Source organism: Canis lupus, chromosome 18 (genome assembly GCF_003254725.2).
Source record: "Canis lupus dingo isolate Sandy chromosome 18, ASM325472v2, whole genome shotgun sequence".
NCBI classification, from domain to species: Eukaryota; Metazoa; Chordata; class Mammalia; order Carnivora; family Canidae; genus Canis; species Canis lupus.
Window position 1 is genome coordinate 4704016 of NC_064260.1, and position 22614 is coordinate 4726629.

General features: G+C 34.7%; 1 long non-coding RNA gene across 1 annotated transcript; it reads left to right on the forward strand.

Moving 5' to 3' along the window:
- The first annotated feature begins 1133 nt into the window (after positions 1-1133).
- On the forward strand, positions 1134-6492 carry LOC125752966 (uncharacterized). Its single transcript, XR_007403661.1, has 2 exons — positions 1134-1388; positions 3311-6492. It is a non-coding gene; the product is annotated as an uncharacterized LOC125752966 (long non-coding RNA).
- The last annotated feature ends 16122 nt before the right edge of the window (positions 6493-22614 follow it).

Here is a 22614-nt window from a genome sequence, read left to right on the forward strand (position 1 = left end):
GGAACCTTGTGATGTTAAAACAACATTTCCACATGAAATATAATGATTTATATCTTACAACATACCCAACCAAGATAGGCATATGATTTTTCCTTCACTGGTTTTGTAAAGTGTCTTTAGGAAAATCTGGCCTTTAATTAATCTCTCAAAACTGTATAAATAGAATGTGGTTCTTTTTGCCTTACTCACTGAGGAGTCGAAATATAATTCTACTTAATTATAGAAACTTTCTTTAGTCTTGACGTTAAATATAATTATCCCACAATCTCCTCTTTGCTTCTTGACTCTTGCCATTTTATTCTTGAGTTTATTGTTTTTAATTATATTACATAGTTTACAGATCTCAAATCATCTTGGTTCAGTTGGGAAATCTGTATAATAGGTTTTTAAATTTTATCTTTCTATTTTCTGAGCAATATTAAGATGACTAACATAGCAAATTACATCTACTAAGCATTAAAAAGTACTTTTTTATTATTTGGGAAGTTAGAATATGCCCTATGACTGAATATCACTTTAAACATTATACAGATTTCAAACAATGCATAAGTATTAAAACTTTAACAATAAAAAAATATCTGGAGTTCTGGATATGCACGATAGGCAGAATTTGAATTGCCAACCATCTTTTTTTTTTAATTCTTTATATAAACCCTGACTTTCCTTCTACCCTGATTCCCTTCACTGATTTATCTATGATGGGTATAAATGTATGTGTGCACACCACATACAGACACATCAATACACACTGACTCATTTACATGTATAAAGTGATGTGTCTCACTTATTCAAAGTAGTCTTGTAACCTGAACAGAGTACTTGAAAGGATAAGGAGATTATAAGAGATGTAAATATAAAAGTCCGTGTTACATTCTGAAGTTCAGTTCCTTGAAGCAGGTCTATAAGAAACAAAGACACACAAGCATGTGTACCATATTGTGTTCAGTGAGGCACAACACCTTCAAAGTCTGACTGTGCTGTTCACTTTAAGTGAGTTAGCTTCCAGAATCCTATTTTTCTCATTTGTAATACTTGGAACACAGGATCATTGTGACAACTCGATTTTTCAGCCTATGTTTTCAGGAATATCTAGAGGAGGCCTTCCTCATGTCAGGAGCTGAAGTAATGTTATTTCCTTATTGTATTTTTTTAGCCCTTTTTTTAGCGTGTTTTGTGCGGGTGCACGCATGTGTTGTTCATTGTGTGTTTGTACCATATTATGACATGGACCTTTTTTCCTTGAAAATCAAACTTTTTCTATGATTTAGTAATGGAAAGACAAGTTACATATAAGTGAGTGGTTGAGTTTCCACCTCAAATGAGGAGAAGCCTTTCTAAACGGCGTCTTGTGGCAAGACAGAAGAGTGCATACATTTTGCCAACAGGGGGTAAGGCATCATCCAGATATGTCCTGAGGAAATTCTGTTATAAACGAGGTACCTGGGCATTCTATGGAGAGTAACCTGGCCAAGACACTGTGGGGATGCCTGGAAGCCTCATGGGAGCAATGTGTCTGCCAACCAGACAATCATGACATGGTTCTGAACCTCACACTATTTGCACCTAAACACTTACTGATTATATTTTAATTACTCTGAGTAGGAACAATACCTTCTACACAAATGTTTACCTGCCAGTCAATGTTCACTCCCAGGAATCCCCAGGATGTTACACCAAACAGGTCCTCCATGTCCAGAGGGTCATGAAGAGAGAGCACCCATCATACTGTGGAGTTTAATTAAACATGGGGAAAAAATGTCTTAAGCTAAGATAGTGAAGAGAAGACAGTAGAATTTAACCAGCCAAATAGATATCAGCCATCCATAAGATTAATATTAATAACAACCGTGTTACTAGCACTTGTACCTTGCAAGAAGTAACCACAATCATACTTATTTCCCCACTATTAGAAATGTATGTTAGAAATTAGAAATGTATGTTTGAGCCTTTGAGATATTTTAAATCGTTTCATTTATCTTTTATTATGCAAATTATAAAAACATGAATTATATATTATCACATATATGATACAAGTTTCTTCTATTTCCTTTTGCTCTATGGACTTGTCATTATGCTTGCATGCATCCTTCTGTTGCTTCTATTAAAGATGGATATAAATAAATATATATATATTCCACATTCTTAGTTGCTATGGCTTTGCTTCTCTGCTTACATGATAATTTACAATAAAAATTCTGCTATCTCAGCAGGAAGATTCTGTTTTGATGGCTCTTGGGGACTTAACAGATTTCAAATTATTTATCCTATAACTTCTTCAGAAGATATTATTTCCTTTAATTTTGTTTATAAACTCACATGTACCTATATCTATTTTAAGATGTATCTGTCACTGAGAAGTTTTTGACTCAATTTAAATAGTTTCATTTTAATTTTAAACTTGTCTACAACTCCCACTGTTAAACTATTTTATAACTATCCACTGCTTGTCGCCTAATATGAGCTGTTTCCAGGAGAGAGTAAACAACCATTACCGTCTCATCTGGTTCAATTTTCTATTCTTGTCAGTTACCTTTTCTTGGCTAGCCATGGAAACTCATACACATTGAAGCTGGTTCATTTGTATTCCTGTTTTCAAAAATCAAATAAAGTCATCCATAAATTAATTTTATGAGCAATTAAGTTCTTCCAAGTCAATACTTTCTAAATTGATTTCTCTTTTACAATCAAGACACAGTTTAGCTCTGTTTTATAACATTAGGCACAACTCTAAGATACTTTGCTATTTTCTTTTCACTTTCTCCTTTTGTTCTTTCTTTTTTTTTTAAATAAAAATAAAATTGGTCAGAGAGTGAGGACTTCAGTACTGTTTGTGGAGATATGGCTGATGTCTTAAGGATGTGAGTAAATGTAATTTGGAAATAAAAATTTGGCCTCTCCATAGGTCTCCTTATGGTCATTTAGAAGAAACGTAACACAGAGGACAGACAATTTTGATTCTAAGAGCTTTCAAAACAATGCTAGGGAAAAAAAGGAGGGAAAATGGATAGGCTCCATCAGATTGTATGTCTGTTCTCAGGAAAAATAAACAGGGCTGACCCAGGGAGAAGTAGAAAGTCAAGTATTCTTTCAAATGGTTACTATGGAGATAAAAATAAAGCAAGATGATGCAGGGGTTTAGCAATAAGTGTCTGCTATATAGCAAGCATCTAACGGTTAATAAATATTATGTTTATGACTATGAATATCATGACTACATGCATCAAGATTTGTAACTGCAGTAGCCTTTTCTTTAGTTTTATTTCCATTCTTGTTCTATTTTACACCTGCCTCTTATTTCTCCTCTTTTCAGGAAATTAGTCGAGATTACTGAAACCATGTGCCCCAACCCCATGGTGGCATGGGTCAGTGGGGTGGAAGAGAAGATGCGTGAACATACAAGGAATAGCTCAGCTGTTAGGATTCTGTGTTACAATACAGAATCTCCTGTGGTTGATGACTAAAATCAGGTAAATATACAGAGCCAAGACCACAGTATGTCAGAAGCTTTAGATCAATTTGTTGAAGAAAAGAAGGTGGAATTCACTGTTAAAATAGAGTCTCAATGACATATAATGAAGCTGATAAAGGGATAAATCAGATACATGAAAACAAACAAATGAACAGCACTTAAGGAGGAGTCCACAAGTGTCATTGAAGAGAAAGCATGAATAATGTGAGAAAGAGCTTCTGAAAGCCAGCAACGAAGGAATGAAGGTAATGAGAAAGGAGACCCATTTGCTCCTTGGAAATTGCTATTATGTGCACACTAAGGCATGATATTTGGCATGGATCAGAGAGCACCCCATTTTTCTTAGGCCCTTTATCCTGGATGGGACAAGGTGAGCTACTCCCTGGGTTCATCCTCTAGAACTGCACTATGCAACTCAGCCGACATTGGTCACATGTGACTCGTGAACATTTGAAATGCCAGAAGTACAAATAAGGATGTGTGGTGATTATGGGACACACACATTAGTTTGAAGACTTAGCACACAAAAAGAATGTAAAACATCCCATAAACAATTTTTAAAATTATTTACATGTTGACATGATAATATTTTAGATATTTTTTTAAAGATTTTATTTATTTATTCATGAGAGAGACACACACACAGAGAGAGAGAGAGAGAGAGAAAGAGAGAGAGACAGAGAGAGGCAGAGACACAGGCAGAGGGAGAAGCAGGCTCCATGCAGGGAACCTGACGTGGGACTTGATCTTGGGTCTCCAGGATCACGTCCTGGGCTGAAGGTCCTGGGCTGATCATGTGGGACTTGATCTTGGGTCTCCAGGATCATGTCCTGGGCTAAACCACCAAGCCACCCAGGCTGCCTATATTTTTGATATTTTGTGCTATAACACATACTATTTTATTTAAATTCAATTTTCCAAGATATTGTGTAACCCCTAGTGTTCATCACATCATGTGTCCTCCCCAATGCCTGTCACTCATACATATACTATTAAAATTGATTCCACCACTTTCTCTTCACCATCTTAAATGTGCTACTAAAAAAATAAATAACATTATATCTATGGCTAGCATTATATTTCGGTTGTGTAGAACAGCTCTAGAGATCTTATTATACTCTGGGATGTTCTGAGACAACAAATGTCCTCATTCAGACTTTGTAATACTCAAAGCACTGCTATGACCGTGGTACTATTATTTTCACTTTGCATCTGACAAAACTCATCCTACCAGAAGTTGAGTAACTTGCCTCACTCAAAGTCCCAATTAAGGCACTGGTGCTAGAATTCAAACAAAGTTCTATGCTGATCTCTGGGCTGTGAGTCTCTGCAAGTTCTCACTTCACCTAGTTCAATAATGAATAAGCTGAGACTTCTCAAAAGGATTATGAAAGGACTTGATAGGTCTCCAATTCCATATGAGCTTTTATTTGGATTTCAGACTACCTCCTGATACTAAATTTGTTTAGGATGTGCTATTGAATGGGAGGACGAAGAATCTCTGGTCTTAGAGGACAACATTATACACATACCATCAAACTAAATGTTCAGCCAGAATCAGTCAATGTGAGACTTAATACTTAGCTTGTTTTCAATAATCATTCAGTGTGAATAATCATACATGAATCATGATTGCTACAGTCCTTCAGCAACCATTAAGTGATCCATTTATGTAGTAAAGAAACAAATATGATTAAGAAATAGTTTTGTTCTCTCAAGGAATATGTTGTGAAAGAGAGAGAGTTGCAAGAAATGACTGTGATGGATTTTAGTCAACATCATATGATATATACCAAATTGAAAAGTGGCAAAAAGTTTAAAGTATTAACATTATTTGAGAAGGATAGAAAATGCTTCATGGAAGAGTATTTTCCTAGCTCTTGAAGGAAGAGTTAGTCCTTGTAACAAGACAGGGAAATGTGAAGCAGCAAATTGTGTCAGAAACCTCAAGTCTTGACGATATATTTTCTCCTTGGAGGGGTTGAGAGAGTGGAATGTGTACAATCTCAACTGAGGAGGGGGCAGATGATGACACCACAGGTGAGTGAATTACTGAGCATCTTAGGCTCTCTGATCATCCTGGTATCTTGGTTGTGGGCTTCTCTTTGTTCACACTAAGCAGCAAAATCATATCAGCAAAAAAAAGCAGATGGATGGTCAACCCCGCAGTGTAATTTTATACCATGAAAGCAAGATAAAGATCCAAAGGCCAGGGGGTTACTCTGTTCAGCAAAAACAAACAAATAAACCAAAAATGATTATATTGACATTCCAAGGAGTTAAAATTTGAAAAAGAGCAGAGCTTGGAATGAATTGAAGAAATACATAATGGGTGTGGTCAAGGATGCAAGAATCTGTGTGTACTAACTGCACAGCAGAATTGAATAAATGTAGGGGAGGGAGGAGTGTGTAGATGGGTTTAAAAATTGACTGTTAAAATTAACATTTTATTGGCTTTTAATTTTTATTCCAAAGCATCCATAAAATGGCATTGCATCAGTAGTAAAATACTTAGAATTCAAAAGTTTACAATGGTAATATTTTACTGTGGTTTGTCTGGGGAAAAAAATAAATATACAATCAATAGTGATCCAGCCTTGTGATATATTTTTACAGAGTATAAAATAACAATATATTATTAGTTGATGAGGATAAAATATCAAAGGTCATACATATTCTTAAAGATGCTGTTCAAATTTAATATATATATTCTAAGAAAATATCCTAAAAGTTTCAGTTTGCTTGATTTTATTTCTCAAACTGTTCATATGTAATCAAGTAATCTAAGCCTTAAAAAAAGGAAAAGTGGGACCCCTGGGTAGCTCAGTGGTTGAGCATCTGCCTTTGGCCCAGGGCGTGATCTTGGTCCAGGGATTGGGTCCCACATCGGGCTCCCCACAGGGAGCTTCTCCCTCTGCCTGTGTCTCTGCCTCTCTCAATTTGTGTCTCTCATGAGTAAATTAATAGAATCTTTAAAAAAAAAAAAAAAGAAAGGAAAAGTGAATTACTTGCCTTTTAAAAATTAGTATAAAGTCAGTACAGAAATGTTTCTGCAAATGCAAGGGAAATCTGTATTGTTGGGGAATGGACCACAGTGGTCCCTCTTTCCCAACCCCTGTAGAGAAGGACCTAGAGTTTTCTGCAGCCAATCCCTGAGGATGACTTCTTCCAAACCAGAAGCACAGCAACACCCAGGCCCAGACCCAATTTGTAGAATAAAGTGTTTCAAATGGAATCTGGGGCCGGACAGCACTGCTGCTGCTTTGGATCCCATCTGGCCTCTTCCCGTCATCTCTCCAAACCTGGCCCTGCTCCAACTGCCCATCTGGAGAAGAACTGAAGTTTACACAGGCATCTTGGTGCCTGTACCTCTTCACATACCTCTCCCTCAACATCTTACATGGTCTGTTAGAAAATATGTACAATTATATAAATTCTACCTATGTAGAATAGTGAGAAATTAGAGATTAAGCCAGTGCAGTTCTGCTAAGAGGACTTTGGGCTGAAGTGCCAACGAGTAAGGCATCCTGGAGTAGCTGGGAGCCACTTGCCCTACCTGGAGTTTTGATTCCATTTATGAATCCAGCCACTGTGATGAAGTCTTGATATTTTCCAATTCATCTTAGCCAACTATTAACAAAAGGGCATCATTTCAGAAAAAGGAGGAAAAAAATATAATTCAGCATGCTGGATAGAAAGGCATAGAGTTGGGGGAGGCCGAACACAAGCCCAGATGGAAACCAGGAAAAATTCAGGCCTGTGGGAGGAGTCTCACACACAACCTCCAGAAAAGTTTGAGCAATGATTGTAGTGTTATGGTCAGTGCCTATAATTTAACAGATTTTAATCTATTTTTCACTTATTGAATTTACTTATTTAAATAAAGCTACTGATTCTACAAAACATATTCTTTTAGATTTGCTGACCTTTTTCCTATAATTGACAAAATGTGATATTTCAAAATCAAAATAGATACATATCTCTCCATCTATATGAATATGAGTGATGATATAAAGATGAATTTGTGAGTTTCTAAAATGTATTAGGTAATATAAATTGAACAACATTATTAAGTCCTATATTCGCACATTTTGTTTGTTGATATAGTAACAAGCTATGCTTTAAACTGAGTAAAACTTATTTTTGAGATCTATGTTCATGGAATGGGGAAGAAAATATTTTTCAAGAGCCATTTAAATTTTAAACACAACGAACTTTGCAGAGAGAAACCAGATTATTCTCACTGTCCCTAAAATAAAATCTCCTTATTTCATAATAGTATTGAATTTTATGAAACGGGATAAAATGGGAGTCGTTACAGTAAGCATTTTGACAAATCAATTGGTATTTCAAGTAAAATCAGTTTAAAGTTGCATCAATAGCCACATTTTGTTAAGCACTTACTGTAATGCTAGCTGCAGTGCTAGATGTTTTAAATGCATTATGTCATTTATCATGCCAGTCACATAAAAGAGTTAATATTATCCCCATTATAGAGATGAAGAAACAAGTTTTAAGATATTAAATAACTTGTATGACATCATTCCTGGGACTGGTATTGCTAGAAACCCAGCCAAGGTATTCCGACTCCAAAGCTCTTACTAGGAACCTCCAAGTTATTGTTCACCCCACCCTTCCTATTAAGAGGCAAGAGAAGGGAACTCTTGAGTAATGTATGCATATGCGTCAAATTAAGTAATGGATATATTTTTGCATTGATGTCTCTTGGTGGAATTTTTAGTCCATTAAACCTTTGTAACAAAGATTTGAATCATAAAATGTTATGAATGCTTATAAAGACATCCACACTCACTGCCTCAGATACGTGCATACGGGAGCGTGCATACATGACACTTCTTCCTATATGAGCTCGGATGATGATAAATTTACTGCTCACCAGAGGTCAGTTTGGCTTCATGAGAAGTGAGAAGCCTTTTTTTTTTTTCTAATTATAAATATAATAGCATTTCCCAGAGCAATCCTTTCCAAGTGTTTTTCATATGCTTTATAGTGGTTGACCAAAAAGTACCTTTTTTGGTTTGTACTTTTCATATCAGATCTTTCTTTTGCTAGTTTTGAAGGATGGAATCCATATTGCTAGCCAGTTATCCATGCGTATGAGGAAATGCTCTCCTCGGGGAAACAGGATTTACAACTTCCTATTTTCTTTCCTTCTTTCCTTTCTTCCTTCTTCCTTTCCTCCTTCCCTCCCTCCCTTCTTTCTTCTTCTCTTTCTCCTTCTCTTTGTCTCTTTGTCTCTTTCTTTCTTTTTGTCCTTTTTTCCCCTCTATCTTTCCTTTGACCTTCTGCAGAGGACTACCCCTAAATAACTGATTCTAGTGAAATCTTATTCTTGTAGGTTTTCATGTTGCGACAGTATAAATCTATACTCTTTTTTCACATAGTTCCTTTCAAATCTTTTCTTCTTTGGACAAATAATAATGTTAATGATAAAATATAAAAAGACAGTTTTTATTTCACCATTTCAGCGGTCCTTGCAAGCATAACATGAATCATCAAATATTAAAACACAATTGCCTTCCTGCCACCTAGCTCCCTTAGCTGGTCTTCCTGTGTCATTAAACTTACTCCAGGGGTTCCAGGCTCTACTGTTTCTTCCGGTTATTATAACAATTATGACTGGTATTGTTCATTAGAACCTTAGAGTTTACAAGTTCAGTATGTGTGTCTTTTTTTCCCCATAAAGTTGTGTTTTTCATACCAACAAATACCAGAGGATAGAAGTATAAAGAGAGAGGGTGGAAAAAAAACACACTTGTTTCTCAACCCTTCTATATTTGTGAACCCCAATATCACAATCTACTGGGGCAGCACCTCAGAGAACCCTGGATAATAAAGCTGCAGCAACATCAATGCTGTTTCTTTGTATAATAATTTTTATAGTTTCAGGTAAAAGAAATCAAGTAGAATAGAAATTTTAGAATGTACAAAGAATATGGTGACTGAGGGAGGGGTGGGGAAGAGTAATTCTTATCCTATCTACCAAAGTGTTCATTCTAATTGTTCATGCTGTATCATCCGAGGAATATACAAATAAAATTGTAAAATGATGACTTTTGTATGGATTTTTTTCTATCAGTTATGTTATTATAGAAACTTTAAAAGGAGAGAAATCAAGAGGCAATTCAGTTAAAGACTCATTAAAAATCACCCCTTAGAGATAAATATAATCCATATTTGTATGTGGATGTGTAGTCTTTTCTCTGTGAATAAGTATATATTTGAGAACATTGGTTTCTAAGTGTATTTAATATAGAAATATTCAGAAAAACCAAGTAGAATAAAGTAAGTAGATGGATTAGCAATAGCTTTCATCAGATCCCAATGTGGGTGCAAAGTTTGTTTCCAGTTTTGTCTAGTAATTGTCTGCATAGATCAAGGGAACTCTGTCCCTTCCCAGCTGACTTATACTTGAATCTCAGGCCTCACTAGCTGAGAAGAACGCATATTGTTTCCATCTGCCTCGAGGAACACATCAAGGAAAATGAAGTCACTGTTGAGTTGGCAGCATTGATCAAAAGGAGAATATATTATGTTGGAGGGGGAGACGTTGGTGTTAATTAGTAGAAATGAAATATGTTAAGTCAGTCGATTTAGATGAATGGCCATGAGCAATAAGATGAGGTGACAGGACAAAACATGAAAACTCCAACTGTCTGCAGACATTCCTGACCCAGTGTGAGAAAAGCCCAGAAAAATTGGTCTTACAGAGTTGAAACAAAGGTCTCAAATGAGAAACCTATGACATCACACAGTGGTTACTCTAGAAACAGGCTCACTTTATGAAAATGATAACATAAAATATTAATTTTTGTGAACATTGGGACCCCTTCCTCCTAGAAGATCTTGATCAAGGCCACCCCAATAGTCTTCCAAAACTTTTATTCACAGAAAAAAATGTTGGATTCATGGTGGGGACGTCATATAAATGGATCCATTTGTGTCAAGGTACTCCTCTTTCAAACCAAGGAATATTTCAAAAACTGAAGACTGTAAGGGTATTTTAAATTCCCTTATTTGCATAAACAAGATAGCAGCCAAGAGACTCCTCCCAGAATCTTGTTAATCTCTTTCAAAAAAAAATGGCAATTTCAAGAAGGCAGAGAAGCTGAGGTGGAATTTTAGAGGTCAACCAGTAGCTTTTCATTACAGAAATTTGTTTAAAGCATCTTTTAAAATAACATAAATCCCAGGGCACCTGGCTGGCTCAGTGATTGAGCGTCTGCCTTTGACACAGGTCCTGATCCTGGGGGTCCTGGGTTGGAGTCCTGCATTGGGCTCCCCACAGAGAGCTTGCTTCTCCTTCTCCTATGTCTCTGCCTCTGTCTTTCTGTGTCTGTCATGAATAAATAAATAGAATCTTAAAAAAAATAAACATAAATCCCCTCTTTGGGGGAACTTCATTGTCAAGAAGAAGGAAAAAGTACTCCACCTCCATAAGTAAACTTTATCACAAACTTGGTCATTTCCTGTTTGTTCTTTTAAAAATCCATTTGTCTTTTCTCAAGAAATCTATTTCCTCCATGCACAGAAGCCTGTTCTGACCCCCCCCCCCCCTTCTGTACCATCTTAGGTATAGAAACCTTAAACTTTCCCCTTTCGTGAGCTAGCTCCTTCTTTGTGGGCTGCCATATACCTGAGCATGAACCTGTTTTCTTTCCTGCTAACCTATCTTTACTCAGTATAATTTGCAGGCATCTACCATCAGTCTTCCAGAACACAACAAGGAGCTTTCTGTCATTCCAGCAAATAACCTTCAGATGGTGTGATGGTTTTGTGTGTCAACTACACTGGGCTAAAAGATGACCGGATAGTCAATTAAACTTTATTTCTAGGTGTGCCTGTGAGGATGCTTCTGGAAGAGATTAGCATTTGAATTGGTGAACTGATTGAAGAAGATCCTTCACCAAGGTTAAGTCACCAGCATTCATGTCACAAACCTCAAACGTCCATCAGTTACTTTTATTAAAGACTTTCTTTCATTCTGCCACCATCATTCCCCCATTTATGAAAATGGCACCCATTGTTCTTTCACAAAACCTAGAAGATATTCCTTACTCCTTATTCATAGCCCACATGTAATCCATCACCAATTCCTGTTGATTTATTGTCATCACTTTATCTCCTTACTGGCCTTCTTATCTCCACCCTAGATTACCCTAGATTACAAACATCAACCAGAGTGCTAATTTATAATGAGATCATATCACTGTCCTGATTAAAACCATTCATATACAGATGTGACCTTTCATGCCAGACTCAGGTTTGCATGTGGAAGACCTTAAATATTTGGTCTGGCTGATGTGCCCCTTTTCGGTGTAATATTTTGAGGAACAAATTTTTGGTTTCTTTAAGCTTCTTTATTCTTTGTTTTCTATTGTATTAATTTCTATTCTCATATCTAATATTTCCATCCTTCTATATTTTTTGCATATGTTTTATTGTCCATGTCTGTCCTTTTAGTATTTGCTCATTTCTAATATCTGAGTTTAAACATAAAAATTACCTTCTAAGTTACATTAGCTGCACTGCATAAGTTTAATTAAAAATTTCTTTCATTTTCAGTCATGTCCCTGTAGTTATCATAGGTATTTCTTTTTTAGACACAAGTTATTTGAATCTATTTTTTTAATCATTTCCTCTTGATCTCTTATTCATTTTTTTGTTATTAATATATTGATTTATAATTTTAAGGCATAATGTTAAAAATTTTTTGCATGTTATTGCTTGTTTATTGTAAGTTATTCCCTAGCCAAGTGCGTATCAATTTTACAACTATTTCAATATGCTTTTCACATTTACATCTTCAGTCCCTCTGGAAATTCTACTTACTCAGTGTCATGTGATGAAGATACCTGATATAATGTTTTATATTGACAACCATTTGCCTCTGCATTATTCATAAACTTCTATTCATGGAAGATACCATGTTTTCCCTGTAGACTTTTAACAACACCTCATCTCATATATACATGTTCTGAATATTCACAATCCTTTTTGTGGGATCTATCCAGCTTCTCTATTTTTCCAGTTCTTCATAGACACTATATTGTCTTAAGCATTATTGCTTTAAAATGTGCTAATATATAGTAGGGAATGTCTCCTTAATTGGTTCTTTTTCAAAACTTTTAAAATGTTCTTTGTTTATATACATGTATATATGTGTTCATCTATGTGTGTGTATGTATCTATACATATACATTACTATTTTATTTTTTAAAGATTTTATTTATTTATTTAAGAGAGAATGAGAGAGAGAGAGGTAGGAAGAGACATCACAAGCAGGGGAAGGAGCAGAGGAAGAGAGAAGCAGACTCACCACTGAACACAATGTGGAACTAGATCCCAGGATCCTGAGATCATGACCTGAGTGGAAGACAGATGCTTAACCGACTGAGCCACCTAGGCACCCCTATGCATTACTATTTTAAATTTTAAATTGTATCTTAGCATTTTAAAATTTTTATTGAAAGTGAAATTCACAAGGTATAAAATTAAAGATTTTAAAGTGAACCATTCATTAATGTGGCATTTACTGTATTCAGTGTTGTGCAACCACCACCTCTGTCTAGCTCCAAAATATTTTCACCACTCCAAGAGTAAGCCCTATATGTTCCCTATTATCCCTTCCCTCTGAATCTGGGAAATCACCAATAAGTATTCTGTCTTTATAGATTTACCTATTATGACTATTTCATATAGATGGAATCATAAAATAAGTGATATTTTGAGTCAGGATTCTTTCATTTAGCATAAAGTTTTCAAGGTTCATCTATGCTATAGTATTTATTATGTATTCCATTCCTTTTCATGGCTGAATAATATTCCATTGCATGTTAGTTTATCCACTAGTCTTATTGAGGGACATTTGGTCTATTTTCACCTTTTGGCTGTTGTAAATAGTGCTGTTTTGAACATGTGTGCACGTTTTTTGTTTTGAGTACCAGTTTTCAGTTAATCGGGGAATATATGTGGCTGAAGAATTTCTGGGTCATATGGGAATTTTATGTTTAACTTTTTGAAAAGTAGTCAAATTGTTTCTGACCGTAGCTGAGCCATTTTATATTCAATGTTCATAAAAATGTACCTAAGATCCAAATTCTTCACATCTTTATCACCACTTACAATTTTACATTTTTAAAATTATAGTTATCCTAATGGGTTTGAAATGAAACATCATTCTGGTTTTGATATCCATTTCCCTAATGCTAATGATGTCAAACTTCTTTTCATGTGCTTCTTGATCATTTGTGTATCTTTTTTGGAGAAATGTCTATTAAAGTTGTTTGCCTATTTTTTAAAATTAAATTATTTGCCTTTTTGTTGTTCAGCTATACAAGTTCCTTTTATATTCTTTTTTTTCCTTTTATATTCTTTATATTAAAACTTTATTAGTTACTTTATATAATTTAAATCTCTGTAAATTAATTGATATTGTTCTATGGCCTAATATGTGGTCTTTCCCAGAGAACATTCCATGTGCACTTGAGAAGTATGTTTATTCTGCTGCTGTTGGGTGGAATGTTCCATATACCGTATGTAAAGTCTATTTTTTCCTCTGCTCCTCAGATGGAATAATCTCAATTGTCCAGTTTTCAATTTTACTTATCTTTCTTCTGTCTTGCCACATCCTTATCTCTTTATTGATATCGTGTTCAGACATAACTTTACTGGTTTATTTTCATTCTTTGCCCTTAGTTTCCTTAATTCCCTGAATATATTAAGATAACTGATTTAAAGATTTTGTCTAATAATTCTAATATTTGGTTCTCTGCAGGGACAAGTCTGTCAATTTTGTTTTACCTTGAGTTGGCCATACTTTACTATTTCTTGTTTGACTTGTATTTCTGTTGTTTTTGTTGTTGTATTTGAATATTATAATGTAATAAATCTGAAAATCAGAGTCTCTATTTCCTAGGATTTCCATTGTGATCTTGAAGTCTGCAGTTATCTATTTAAGAATTTTTTTAATCTTCTTTTTTTTTTCCTTCAAAACTTTATTCCCTCTATATCCTCATAGGTGGTTCCTGCAATGTTTCATCATCTCAGTGGTCAGCCAGTGACCTGAGACAGATTTTCTTATCTAGAGGTAGAAGAAGAAAAAGAAAATATTACTGCCCTGAGCTTTGCAGCTTGCTCTGGCACTGTAGTTGGGACACTGCTTCAATATTAAGCTGCCAATTTTTTTTTCTTTTGCCTTTACCTCCTATTTGTACAGAGTCCACAAAGTTCCCAGCGATGCCAGTCTAATGGGGTTTTTTTTAGATATTTTTTAAACAGGTACTTAATCCTCAGTATATGAATTGTACTTTCTCTTCTGAGCTCTTATTTCATAAGAGACTTCTCCTTCTGCTTTCTTCTGCTCAGGCTTGGGTCTGCATACTATTTGCTCCATCTGCCATACCTTAGCTTAAATAGCAACAGAAAATGTACCCCTTTAATTCTTCTGACAGATACCACCAATGCTCAGAAAACTGCTCTAGCCAAGGTAGAGAGGGAGAGGCAGCAAAACAAAACTTAGACTCTGTGCCAGTCAAAGCATCCATATGAGTGGCCTAACACCAGCAATCTGTTCCAAAAACTCAAGCTACCACCCCATGGTTGCTTCCACTAAATTGGGCAATAGGACACAGTAGGCAGGTGAACGAATGTGCCAGAAAACTCTCTTGCCAAAAATCAACTACCCTTTTATCTAACAATTAGTTCCCTGGTGATTTTTTTTTCTATTTATAGTTATGTACTATGAGATATTATTCGGTGAGATGTTTTCACATATACAGCTATGGGATCCTATACATGTAGCTGGTCTTTGGATTTTCTCCAGCTTTACCATTGCCAGGTCCTAAGTTTTATATAAATTGCCTAACTTCTAAATTTTCTCTCCAGGTGGGAAATATGAATTCAGATTTCACACCAATTTAATGTATGAGACTGGAGTTTGGATTTTCCATTTAAAACTTTATTGCTTTTTAACTTGGGAGTATGGAGACTCTTTGCTGTGTTTTTGAATCTACAGGCAGACCTTTTTCTAGATTCCTTTAATGGTTCTATCTTTTATGCAGACATCTCAGTTCTAACTTCAAGCCACATACTTTCTTTCATGGGTATTTAAAGCCATTACTCTGTATGATATAGTCCACTCCTTCCTTTGTAGCTCTAAATTATCTCTTTGTTTCTGATACTAGAAATGTTCTGTTCTTTTTTATAAGCTCCAAAGTTCATTTTAAGTTTCTTAGAGTTGCACAGCATTTCAAAGATTGGTACAGCAACAGTTCTACATAACCTTGTCCCACTTTGCCTGAACTTAAAATTTCTTCATTGATTCTTCAACTCACTTTAATCTGCATCCATCCATATCACTTCACTGGAACTGCCACAGTCATCTGTGACCTGCAAATTGTCAAGTTCAATATCTTTTATACTTTCATTTCACTTGATCACTAGGCAGTAGCTGGTGCAATGAATCATTTTCTTCTTCTTGAACACATTCGTATATATCTTCTGTGCCTGTAACTCCTATTTTTCTTCTACTTTCTTCAGCTTCACCTTTAATAATCCGTTATTAAAATTGGTTTTAGCTTATTATTAAATTCTCTTTATTGCTCACCCTGCAATATATTCTGAAATATTCTTAAGTATTCCAATAGCTTCAATCAACATATATATGCACGTAATATTTTTATTTCACTAGCAAGAATGTCTACATGACATTTATACTAAATGCCATAAGGAATTAAGAGCCAAATATTGTCAAATCTGAACACTTCTTTACCTTTCCTAAAACTATTATTTTGCATTATTCATTTTAGTAAATATCAAATTTATCTACTCAGATGCTCAATTAGGATCCTAGGAAGTATCATTTATACTTCTCATTGCTTCATCCTTTCACTCTATGTTAAGCATAGGAAATCTTATCTTTTCTACAATCAATAATATATCTTGTTTTTATAAAAATTTTTCCAACTTTATTGTCACCATACATATGGAATGCACCATCCTTTCTCACTGAAGTAGTACAATAACTTCTTAATTGGTCTTCATGACTTCACTCTTTCCTAAGTCATGAAATTTCTCCTGGTATGAATCAAGAATGTTTTCCTAAAATGAAAACAGAATCCTGCCACTTGTCTGATAAACTTCAATAGTGACTACCAATCATGTATAATAAAAGAGGAAACATAAAATGTTACAAAAGAGAGAGAAAAGCACAAACACAAAAATAACAAAATGGTTGGATTAAATCTAATCTATATCAATAATTACATTAATGTAGAAGATCTAAACACACCAAATAAAGACAAAAAATGGTAAAAGTAATTTTAAAAATTAACCAACTATAGTTTGTCTATATGAAACTTACTTTTACTCTAACAAATAATCCTGAAGCTGTGAGGTACAGATTATTAAAAAGTGTGCATTAACTACTTTCTCCTGCCACACTCAAAATTTAACTAAACACAAAAAGTTAAAACTATAAAGCTTCTATAAGATAACGTGGAGGAGATCATCACATTTTAACAAATCAGAAAATTTCTTAAAGACAAAAAGTACTTAAAAAATGATAAATTTAATCCAATTTTTAAAAATTTAATTAAAAGACATTGAAAAATTAAATGCAAGCTTACATACTCAGAGTGTATAGTACACACACACACACACACACACCTACGCACACAGAGAGAGGTATTTAAATTACATAGACATATATTTGATTAAAGAACTTTTGTACACAATACAAACTCTTACAACCCAATAATAAGTCAAGGAATCTATTTAAAATGGGCAAGTAACTTAACACACATGTCACAAAGAAAGTTATGAATGATCAATAAACACATGAGAAGATCCTCAACATCATGGCTCAATAAGAAAACAGAAATTAATATCAGAAGGTTATACTACCACAGTCCCACTAAGATACTACCACATTCCCAGAACCCTACAAATTACTAGAATTCCAAATGTTGAGAATGTGGAGCCAATTGAAACTCTCATGCATTGTTGGTGGGTCCATAAAATTAAATGACCAATTTGTAGAAATGTTTGAGTTTCTCATATTGTTAAGTATGGGCTAATCATATGGCTCAGTAATTCTTTTTCTAACTACTGTATACCTAGATATTTAGAGAAATGAAATCATATCTCCATACAAAGATTTGTAAACCGATGTTTGTAGAAGTTTTATTTGTAATGGTCATAATACCTGAACACTACAAACACCCAAAATATTAATCGAGAAGAAATAGAAACACAAATTGTGGTATGTTCATACAATGGAATATAGTTTAACAAGGAGAAGCAGGCTCTCGGCGGGGAGCCCGATGCGGGACTCAACCCAAGGACCCCTGGTCACAACCTGAGCCAAAGGCAGACACTCAATCACCAAGCCACCCATGCATCCTGTTTTTTTAAATTTTTTATTTAAATTACTATTAGTTAACGTACAGTGTAACATTAGTTTCAAGTATACATTTAGTGATTCAACACTTCCATAAAGCACAAGGTGCTCATTACAAGTGCACCCCTTAATTCTTATCACCCATTTCACCCATTACCCCACCCACCTCCTTGCTGGTAACCATCAGTTTGTTCTCTGTAGTTAAGAGTCTGTCTTTTGGTTTACCTCTCTACATTTTTTGTCCCTATGTTTGTTTTGTTTCTAAATTCCACATATGAGTGAAATTTATGGTATTTTCTTTCTTTGACTTGTTTAACTTAGCATAATACTCCTCTAGTTCCACTCATGTCATTGCAAATGGCAAGAACTCATTCTTTTTATGTTTAATATTCCATTCCTTTATATATCTATACATATATACATGTATATATGTATAATATACCTCTTCTTTATCCATTCATCAGCTGATGGATATTTGGGCTGTTTCCATAGTTTGGCTATTATAGATAATGCTGCTAACATAGATTAATCTTAAAGACCATTGTGGTTTTGGGAAAAGCTAGACAGGAAAAAATGTATACTCTATGATTTCAGTTAAATGAAGCTCAATAAATGAAAAAAAAAATCAATCCATGGTGTTAGAAATCAAAACAGTGGCAAGGAAGATTCACTGGAAAAGGACATGAGCAAATGTTCTTGATGGTGGAAATAGTCTATATTTTTACTATTGTACAATGGGTACATGAGTGTACATATTTATCAAAGCTCATCAAATTGTGTATTTAAAACAAATGCATTTCTTTGTATGTAAATTTTAATGGAAGTACATAAATGCTAAGGTGATTTTCTATCATATCTTGAAGTTTGAAAATAGGCAGTACATACTATTTTGTTTACCCCAGAACCCTCTCTCTCCTTAGCATCCTTAACATAGACTTCCACTATAAAGAGTACCTAGTGTTCATTTGATCGCCCTGGAACTTCAATATTCACAGTTCCTTCTGAGTCAACATACAGAGTAAATGGGAAGGTCAAAATGGTGACTTATCAACACAATTTTTCTGGACATTTCATCAGAAACTATGACTTTTATATAATTGGATATTCTTCTCTTCAAGAGTCTAGCAAATATAATTTTTGAAAAGGTGAAAACAATGTCACTCCCAAGAAGATAACAGTTCTATTATTTAGTAAGAAGAGAAAAATAGGTATTGGGAAGTCAATATTAGACTCTGTTGGTTCCCCTCATTGAAGTTTCCAAATTTTCATGCACAGCTTTTTCATATATGTATATAAAATGCAATTTCTCCATCTCTAAAGATGATGACCCTAGAGCCTTATCTAGTTATTGCTTTCTAGTTATTCTTTGAGAAATAGTTCAGAATATCTGGGTAATATAAAAACCTCTTCACTATGTACAGTTGTTGACCCTCACTCATTATTAGCCAATGAATTTATAGTTTATTTGCTCCAAACACATCCAATATAAAATGGTTGAGAATAAACAATATAAACACTGTAATAGCTTCATTTGGAAAATGGAAGAGTGAAAATCCCTCAGCTGTCACTAGCTAATAGCAAGTAACATCCTTTGGGGGAAAAACTGATAGACAATTCCTTCTTTCATACTTTTTGTTTTTAAATTGTGATTAACCTTTATGCAGAATGAACCAGTTGCTGAGGCATACTGTGGACAGCATAGATTATGACCAGGGGTATTGTGAATTTAGCTAAGCTTCTAACTGATTTTCTGGGTCTTCTTCTCTAGTAACATTTATGTTTGCTTTTTTTTTTCTTTCTACCTCTCTCTTGCTCTCTCTGTCTCTGTCATTTCATTCATTTTAATTTCATTCATTTCTTTCTTTCTTTCTTTTTAAGATTTTGACATTCCTTTTGTTCATTAGGGTCCATGAAGTCATTTCCTTTGCACGTGTAGATATGGTGATTATTACACCATATCATGGTGTAATAGGGTAGCATGCCTCCTACATGCTACCCTATCTCTGCTCCTTGGTGGTGATAATAAGAAAAAGATATTGAATTAATTTCTCTTTCAATTCCAAATATATTCTCTGCTTTGCATTTGGTAGGCCCGCTTATTAGTTTCATTCTGAAAGAATGATTAACTAATTAACTAATTGTTGGATTGATCTTTTAAAGCTATGACCCTCATCTTAAAATGGTAATTTTCCTGTAATTCAAGATACTATTTCCTGTAATTCAAGATACTATGTATCAGCTTAAGTTTCTTCTGGATTCAGGTTCATATTAATCAGTATTGAATTGGGTTTGTTTCACTGTTTTTGATATAGGGTTTTGTTTCCTAATTTTACTTGTCAATTATTTACTTTATTTTTGATATTTTGGGTTAGATTTAAAGGAAGGAGGAAAAACTATTTTATTGTGTCAATTTGGAATGGAAGACATGAAAGCATTCTTAGCACTATTTAAACTTTTGGATTGATGGGCTTTCTACCTTGACAGCAGATCACTCTGTGATCTAAGGCATGTCCACAGATTTCTGACAGGTTAAAAATGCCCCAATTGTGCCATGCTTGTGGTAGCAGCAGCATGTCAAGTAGGCCATAGGAAAACTATTCAGAAATATATTCAGTTAAATATTTAAAGCACCTTATTTCTTCAAAAAATCCTGAGTAAAACAAATCCCAGGAGGAGTCTCTCGGCTTACCTATTAAGGCCATTAATAAATATAGATTCCAGGACAAAATTGCCTTGTGGCTACAATAAGAGTTACTGTGGAAGCACAGATTCCCATTGACATCTGGTTGACCTAATTCTCCTAGTTTATAAAAGGGGATAATTGAAGAGAATTTCCAAGAGCTGAATATCTCTTTAGAGTATACCTCATAACTATTTCTCTAAACTTCATCACGCTATTGATTTTCAATTGATTAAAATGATTCATTGGAGAAAATTTTATTATATTGCCATTTATTTAATGTCTTTTTTTCAGAAAAGTGTGTCCTTCCTTATATTAAATGATTCATTTTAATTAACTTATTGGATTCATTTTCCTCCAAAAGTATGGAGAATTTTTGTTTTCTGAGAAGTAAATATTTAACAGGTTTTTAAAATTGGATCAGAGTTTTACCTTTGTATTTCTATGCTAAACAAAATTTTAACACATAACTATAAGAGATCTGATAGAAGAAATGTCAAACTGAGAACAGTGAGAAGTATATGATCAGGAGAAACATGGCCAGAACCATCTTTCCCTGGTCCTGAGGAAGAAGCCAGGTGTCAAATCATAGTGGATCCAGGCATGGAGTGAATTTCTTTCTTGTTTTATAGAAGTATAAGCGATATGGCTTAAAGATTCTCTCGACAGGGTCAAGAATAAAGGCATTATTATTCCAAGGAGCTCTAAATATTGAGGTGATCCAAATCTTATCTGATCAAGGAATTGAGACAGGAGATATAGTATCGCAGATTTGTGGAAAGGCCTGCAGTTCAGTGTTCAGGGAGATGTTTCAGGTAGACCTCAAATCAGCTTGTTCCACATTTTAGAGTCTTTTTTTTTTTTTTTTTAGATTTTATTAATTGATTCATGAGAGACACAGAGAGAGAGAGGCAGAGACACAGGCAGAGGGACAAGCAGGCTCCATGCGGAAAGCCCGATGAGAGAGACTTGATCCCAGGACTCCAGGGTCATGCCCTGTGCGGAAGACAGAAGCTCAACCAATGAGCCACCCAGATGTCCCCATTTTAGAGTTTGTCCTCACAATCTCGCACACCCAGTTCAATGTTTCGTATAATGTGGAATACTCTCAATTGCAAATGTTTGATATTGAACTACCTAAAATTTCCAAATAGAATAGGCTAGATAACTGGCCCATTTTTTTTCTTAAACATATTTTTTAATATTTTAAAATATGTGATTATGGTATTATATATGCTTTTCAAACCATGAGGGCAGATTCCTTATTCTAATTTGCTTATACCTGAGGCCTGGCCCTCACACAGTTGGGTGGGCCCAGATTCCAAGGGAGGGCTGTTGGTCCCCAGGCAAGTCTCAGCATTTCCAGTGGCTGCCTTTCTCCCAGCTAAGTAGGGGAGCATCTGGTTACTTTTCTCCCATGGAGAGAATAAGAATCATAAGTGGAGGTGACTCTAGATTTGAATGAAAATCTGGAGTTTTGATAGAGCTTAGGAAACTGAAAGAGCAGCAAAGCTTAAACTGGGTGGTGAATAAAGGTAGCAGAAAAAAGGTAGCAGTTATAAGAATTATTATAATTTCCAGAAAACTAAAAAGAAGGAACCAAAAATTCAAGGTACCATTGGCTGACATCAAAACTATAAGGATGGAATTGCAAGAAAAGTAATTTCCAAAGTGAAGGGAAATATGAATCTTTCCATAAGACATGGAGCTGATGATCAGATACCAAAGAGTTGTTCACAGCCTCATCACTGTTATTGAATTCTCACCAAAAAGTATGTCAACATGAATTATGTTAAATTCTAAGTAGTAAAACATCTCTAGGTCTATTACTCCCTTTCTGATCACTTTAAAGAATATAATAAACTTAATAATCAGCATGTGCTATAGGAGTGTGTGCTGACATTGATGATAATTGAATTGAGTAACTGTAATCTTGACTGAAGATTTCTCTTAGAAGATATTAGAAACATTGCTTTTAGGGGTTAAAGACCAGCAAATTGTCAGAATAGAATTATTTTTATGGTATTTATGAGCTACGCAAAA